This window comes from Sorex araneus, chromosome 4 (assembly GCF_027595985.1).
Source record: "Sorex araneus isolate mSorAra2 chromosome 4, mSorAra2.pri, whole genome shotgun sequence".
In the NCBI taxonomy this organism is placed as follows: Eukaryota; Metazoa; Chordata; class Mammalia; order Eulipotyphla; family Soricidae; genus Sorex; species Sorex araneus.
In genome coordinates, this window is record NC_073305.1 from 138,474,715 (window position 1) to 138,482,770 (window position 8,056).

Consider the following 8,056-nt stretch of genomic DNA (forward strand, 5'->3'; position numbering starts at 1 on the left):
TGACATCAAAAATCAGATGGGCCAGACATGTAATGCGATTCAGAGACGACAGCTGGACTAGAGCTGTTACCAACTGGATTCCACGGGACGTCAAAAGACCGTGTGGGAGGAGGTACAGCAGGCACACCTTCTCCGGATGGAGCCCTGGCGACACTGAGAAGCAACTAACACGGCTCTGGGTTGCGGGACTGGAACACATCCGAGCCGCGGGGGGGCACTGGAGTGGGGCAGCGCCTGCCCAAACTCCAAATAGTCCTGGCCGCCGGAAGTCCCGCCCTCGACCCACCCTCGGCGCCAGCCATCTTCCCACCTTCAACAGGGAAGAGGCCAGGCAGTCTGGTGAGCAACGCGGCCGGAGAAATGCTCCGGACCCGAATCCGGGCCAACAACACCAGGGATCCAGACGGAGGAGGTACAGCAGGCACACCTTCTCCGGATGGAGCCCTGGCGACACTGAGAAGCAACTAACACGGCTCCGGGTTGCGGGACTGGAACACATCTGAGCCGCGCGGCCGCGTTAGCGGCCGTGTGACCTTTTCTAAAAACTGAAAACATACAATCTTTTAATGACAAACCAATTATCAAATGCTTCCTTAGTAGGGCTGTCTTCATTGGGGGGAAACTCCAACAACAATAGTGAGTTTTGTTTTGCAATATGGAATGTAAGCAAGGTAGAGAGAAAATGAAATGAAATTCATCAGTTATACAGTTGGGGGGGCTGTAGCGGGGGGTATACTGGGGATTTTGGTGGTGGGATATGGGCACTGGTGAAGGGATGGTGTTTGAATATTGTATAACTGAGACATAAACCTGAAAACTTTGTAATTTTCCACATGGTGATATAATAAAAATTAAAAAAAAAAAAGACCGTGTGACCACCCACCAACGAGATGCTCAGACTTCCTGAATGAACGGTTTGAGGCTCTTCCTGTTCCTGGAGGGAGCAGATATCACTGGGCTATATTAGCACTCGACAGAGACAAACGGAGACGTTACTGGCGCCTGCTCGCGCAAATGGAAGATCAATGGGAAGACAAGTGATACAAGAAGTTCTTCATCCAATTTGTCTTTCTGCTTTACAAGATCTTATATTGTTCCTCCTGAACTCATATTATAGTTCTCTGGAGTGACCTTCATTTATTTTCAGAATAATTTTCATCTTTCGTTGTTTTCTAGAGGTTTTCTGTGTCTCATCAGGGAGCTCCATGATATTTTACTCAGCTGCTCTTATTCTGCTGCTCAAATATTTTGTTGATGTTTATCTAGTGCATGCCACACTCTGTCACCTACAAATTCTGTAACTTCTAATTGTACTTTTCTCATTTCTGTTCTCAAAATTTCTTGTGCTTTGCTGAGTGACTGTGCCATTGTTTGTTTTGAGCTCATTAAACACCCTGAACTTGTTCTCAAGCTTAGTAAACATCGTGAACATCTTGAATATACTGAAGTACATTCTATGGCTGTTTAAAGAGCTGGTTGGTACTGGTAGAGCCTTCTACATTATTATTTTCATTTGTTGAGCTTGATGGTATTTTGCACGTCTTCTTCATTGTATTCTCTGTGCTTCTGTTTGTGCTCCGTGTGAATTTCTGTAGTTAGCTTCAAAGGGAGTGGTCTCTAAAAGATTAGGCTGGGTGTTGCTCTTTTCACTCCTTGCCTGTCTATGCCCAGCTACAGGAAGTTTAAAAAAAAGGTGTTATGAGTGTTAAGCATAATGAGTAAAACTGCCAGCTGTGGGGATCAGGAGATGTGGAGGTAAGGCTGTTGATATGGAGGAGGATGGTATGGAGTTGCTAGAACCCAGCTGGAAGAGTGAGGAACATGATTTTGGTTCTCAAAAGGCTCTGGAGTGTCAGCCAGGAGGTTAATCCCACCTGGAAAGTTGAGGAACAATCAGTGCCTGAGATGTCAAGGTGGACCTGCTGGGAAGCTGCTGAAATCTTACTGTCAGGAAAGGAAATTATGCAAAAGAATTTTAAGCAGTCATTCTCATGTAAGAATTTTGAAGGCATTTAGTAGTAGTAGTAGAGAAATATCTTCTTCTTTTTTTTTGCATCATACCTGACAATGCACAGGGGTCACTCCTGGCTCTGCACTCAGGAATTACCCCTGGTGGTGCTCAGGGAACCATAAGGGATGCTGGGAATCAAACCCGGGTTAGCTTCATGCCAGGCAAATGCCCTACTCGCTGTGCTATTGCTCCAACCCCCAATTCTTCACTTGTGCTTGGAGCTAGTCAAGTTTCACAGGTCGAGAGTTCAAGTTATACCAGATTTTTTTTTTCTATTTCAGATGCTCATCCTATTCCAGGTTGTCTAAAGTTCTGAAAAATGAGTACAAATTTGGTGGTTTAAATTATTCTCTCAGATTTTATCCTAAAATGACTCATAAAATCCAAGAAAATACTATATTTATCATTACAGTTTTAATATACTGGATACAAATTAGAAACAGCCAAAAGAGGAAATGTATGTATAGTGTAAGATTTGGCTCCATAGCTTGGAAGCGGGCCTCACATGTTGGTGGAAATTCAGCCCAGATAGAGAAGGGAACACCAAGTAAAATGTGATTGGAGATTCTGTGAGGGGAGAGAGATGCGTGCTGAAAGTAGACTAGAGACTGAACACGATGGTCACTCAAGGCCCCTGTTGCAAACCACAACACCCAAAAGGAGAGAGAGAGAGAACAAATTGGAATGCCCTGCCACAGAGGCGGGGTGAGGGGGATGGGATCAGGGGGGTGGGAGGGATACTGGCTTCATTGGTGGTGGAGAATGGACACTAGTGGAGGGATGGGCTCTCAAACATTGCATGAGGGAAAAACAAGCACGAAAAGATGTGAATCTGTAACTGTACCCTCACTGTGACTTGCTAAAAAATAAATGAATAAATAATAAAAAAAAAGATTTGAAAGAGTCTTAAATGTCAAGTTTCTATGTCCTTAGGATGTATTGTTGTTGTAAGTACCAGCATATTTTGTGAATTTGGAAGCTCACTAAAACTTCAAGTATTGGACATGGATAATCCTCCCATTCTGAATAATCTAAGAACCCATCATGAACATAAAATAATGTAATTTTGGAGTGTCATAAATACTAAAGGCACTTATTACTGAAGAAATTACTGAGTTTTGAGTCTCTTTCATTGAACCAGGAACCAAGATTATTTAAATTGCTTATATAATAGTAAGGTGATAATCAGAAGAGGTCACCACTAAATATATTTTATCTTATGAAATATTTTAGTAAACTGCTCTCTTGTTTCCTAGTCTCTGACCTCAAATATTTCATACTTCTATATTAGAGAGCTATGAACCCAGCTACCCTTCTAGTTTACCCTCAAAGGGAAGTGTAGTGTAGGGATCCTTGGAATGATGTATCTGGATGTTCATTCTCTCTATGGATCTACCTTTCTGTCTAAATCTACATCTGCGCTGAAGACAAAAAAAAGAAAAAGGAAAAACCACTGGAATTACACCTGTTTTCTATTCTACACAGTGTAGCTCTTCTTTCTTAGTGTTCTCATTTCTCCTTTAAGCCTTGAGAGAAGAAATCAAATTAGCTCTAACCAATTCCTAATCCCCTATCACAAACTGATCCACCTGGTTAATCTTTAGGTTTACTCTGCCAGTGATCAATGACCTCCTTGACAACATCTGTGTCCACTGAAGATTGTTAACTGCTTAGTCTTCTGTTTACCCAACAGGAATCTTTAAAAGAACATTTTTTTTTTTGATAGAAGCTTCAAGTTTTCACATATTATACTAAAGAGCCATGTTAGGCATTTGCAGGCTCTGTCTCTTTAAGGAAGCTAAACCAACTGAGTGTATGTAAGTTTCAAAGTATCACAAAACAATCCATTTTTATTAGCTGCATTTTTATTTATGATAAAAAGCAAAAAGGAAAATAACTGCATATGGAGATTCCTTTGGAAATGTAAACTGATGTAATACAAACTGTTATTCATTGTTTCTTGTTTCACTTTGTTTCACTGAGAGATACGAAATCATGCGATATATTCTGGCACCTTTGTTGAGTAACTCTTGTAATAAATATAAAAAGTGAAATGTTTTAGGATTTTTATTTTTAAATTAAAATTAAAGGGATAATTTTATTAAGTACTTAATCTTGATATAGCAGGATATTTTATTAAACAGTTATTCAGTTGCATATTTTTATGAGATGAATGTACAAAATAAAAATTCTGTAGTACTTCTAATCTGTAATAAAAGCTGTATTAGGGGAGACATTTAAGAACTGAGTACAGATGAATGCTCAGGTACAGTAATTTAGGGATGAGACTGTCAAGCTTCCCTACAGACTGTTTAGATTCCCCAGAGAATATCTCTGCAGAGTGGGAAATAGGTTGAACAAATAGTTTGAAGTTGGCAAAACTGTATTTCTTTGTCTTATTAGAAGTGTATCAAGAGTAAAGCTCATTCCAATGCTTTAAGAAGTGTCTATGGAATAAAAAAAATAGAAAATCTTGAAAAAAGAGGAAATGCACTAAGCAGAAATATGGAGAAAAACATTTTGTTTTATTTTAATTAGCAATTGCACAAGCAATCTTGATTTACTATGGGAATTTTAGAACTCAGAAACAGTTACCCAATGCTAAAGATTCCCTGTGGTTACAAGCCCAGAACTCCTAGGCAAGAAACGATTTTAATTAAAGTATTGAATTGAAAGCTGAGAACCTCTAGAGAATCCATGGTTGGGAGGTTGCAGGCATAAAACACTGAGACTCTTCTCTCTGTTTCAGGAAAATGTGTGCTAACTGAAAGAAAGAGACAGACTACAGTGAAGGAAAGAGCAGACATCAATCTAGGAAGCAGGAAAAGCTGCAAAATCACAGTACAGATATTAGATATAGGGCATGTATTTTGACTTAAAACTCATTTTTAGAGTGGATAAAGGACAATTTTTATGCAAGGGTAGAAAAGTGGAATTACAAACATACTGTAGAATCACTGCCTCCTCCCCAGAGTAACATTTGTTACCAAGCAAAAGTACCCAAAGCATCAACTGTTAACAAATAGAGGGGATTATACATCATATAAATGAGTTTAAAATTACTTAACAAATTTCTATGAATTTCTTGTAGAAAAAAATATAGCCATATGTTAATTTTAAGTGAGGCTACCAAATTTTGTACTACCTAACAGTAGTACAATTCCCAAGTAGTCTACCTGTTAAATGATTTTAGGATTACCAGAGCCAAAGTTTATATTATATATAAGTAATGATACCCAGGAAAATATTAAAAAATCTTTCTAAGTATTTCCATCCTAATTCTCAAGGTGAAAGGAAGTTAACAAATTGACTTTTGAATTTTAGCTGTAGAATATTAATAAAATTATATTGGAATACATAGAAACACGAATTTTGTAGAGTGAAAACTTGTTAACAAGGTACTTAACCAAATGATGCAAAATGTCTATGGGGTCAAATGCATTTCTACAGTCCTTTCTCTTTTTAGGTGGAATATATCAGGAGATAAATACCTCACCGACAGACTTCCACTACCTCCACTACTTAGCCACCACCATGCTCCAGGAAGCTTTCCGGACTGCACAGCCGAATCGCACACATGAGTGAAGCACACTGAACCAGGTAAAGCAGAACTTTGCGATTTTATACTCCAGGCTCAACTGCACAGGGAAAAGCCTACAATCTCCAGCGCCCCGCCCCAGGGATCAAATCCAGAAGACCCACCCTACTGGAGCCAGATAAATACCTCACCGGCAGACCTCCTCTACTTCCACTACCCAGCCACCACCACATCCAGGACGCTTTCCAGATCGACACAGCATAGAACACTTAATAGCCATTTTCCATAATTTTTTCACCATATTTGATGGGCTTTAAATATGGTCTGAACCATGAGAACACCAGTACAGGCAATTGGAGGCTGCCCTAACAGCCTCCATCCATCCCTCTCGGAGAGCCCAGCAAGCTACCGAGAGTACCCCACCTGTATGGCAAAGCCTGGCAAGCTACCCGTGGCGTATTTGATATGCCAAAAACAGTGACAATGGGCCTCATTTGTCTGACACCAAAAGAGCCCCCAATACAGCAGCGTTAAAAAGGATGAGCAAGGAGAGGCTGATAATATCTCAGGGACGAACTAGAATGCCAAAACGAAGAGAGACTAAAATGACTGTCTGTACTTTCAGTGCACATATGCTGGCATCAGAAGCATCCATTGAGGACCTGATGGTGCAAGCACAGAAAATCAAGTATGACATCATTGGTCTGACTGAAACGAGAAGGCAACAATTACATCACGCCATTTTTGACACTGGAGAAGAACTGTTCCTCAGAACATGCAACAACAGAGGTGTCGGTGGTGTTGGTGTCCTTGTCAACAAGAACTTGGCCATGAGCACTGATTCATTCGAAAGCCTAAGAACCCGAATCGGACGATTACGCTTGAATAGATGTGGCTCACTTCCAGCAGTTTCTATCTTCATCATCTATGCACCAACATCCAACTACGATGAAGAAGAAATTGAGAAATTCTACATGGAGCTGTAAAAATCTTCTATAAAGAAGATCACACCTTCTACAAGATCATTTTTGGTGATTTTGATACAAGATAGGACCAAGAAGTTCGCCCAAAGAACTCCACATCAGGACACATGGCCTAGAATGGAACGAACGGGGTGAGAGACTGTCTGAATTCATCATGTTGACTAAGACCATCCATGGTAACTCACAGTTCAAGAAGGACGAATGTAAACGTTGGACATGGGAGTCTCCCAGTGGACAGTTCCACAACGAAATTGACCACATCATATTCAATCGAAGGTTTTGCCTGACTGATGTCACTGTTGTCCCAAAATTCCAACAGGATTGGACCACCATCTCCGTGCAAAATTCTACTTAACAGAGCAGAGAGAAAGGTCTGCAAAGTTTAAGCTTAAGAAGCAAACTCCCAGAATGACCACCAACTGGGAGCTCTTTGGCACCATTGCAACAACGTGGGAAGATGCCATCATTGATAACATCAATGAGGAATATGATTGACTGGATCAGCACCTCCATGACTGCACGAGGAATGCCGAGAGAGGGAAAGCCACAAACAGACTCCTGTCTTCGGAAACTCTCAAGCCCATTTGCCAACGTGGTTTGGCATGAAGTTTAGGCAATCACAAGCTAACATCTGAGCTCTCAAAGCTGTGCAGAGAAGCGATAAAGGAAGACCTCACAGAGAGAAGAGCACAGTGTTGGCCAATGTGGCAGAAGCCGGGAAAACTATTTGCAACGCTCGCCTGTCCTTCTCTAACTACAAGACCAAGCTAACTTCCCTCCAACATCCTGATGGATCTATCACATCTTCCAGAAAGGCAATGGAGAGGATTATTCACAACTTCTACTCGAATCTCTTGGACAGCCACATCCACCTGCCCACATACCAAATTCAGCAGGATGGATATATCGTTCCCAATGTCCTCCTTTCCGAAATCTGACATGCCATTTTGTCGGTAAAGAATCGTACAGCACCCGTTCCAGACAGGTCAGACCCGAATACCTGAAGAATCTGCTACCAGTACTCGTCAATACACTGGCTTGGCTCTTCACACACTATCTGTGCAAACGCAAGGTTCCATCCCAATGGAAAACCAGTAGAACAATTCTGTTGTACAAGAAGGGAGATATCCACGACATCGCCAACTATTGCCCAATCTACCTTTTTTACGTTGTCTACAAGTTGCTCACTCGAGTCATCCTGAATAGAATGGCAAAACACTAGACAAAGGACAACCAAGCGAGCAAGCCAGGTTCTGAAAAGGATTCAGCACAATCGACCATATCCATATGGTGACCAAACTCATTGAAGTTTTGCGAGAGTTCAAGATGCCTCTCTATCTAACGTTCATCGATTTAAAGAAGGCCTTTGATTCTGTTGAGACTGAAGCGGTCATTGAAGCCCTAGCTAAACAGAGCATTCAAACTCAGTACATCAAGATCCTCCAAAAGCTGTATTATGGATTTACCACCAGGATCTCACCATTCTACAAGGAAGTGATCATTGATGTAATTGGGGTTCGGCAG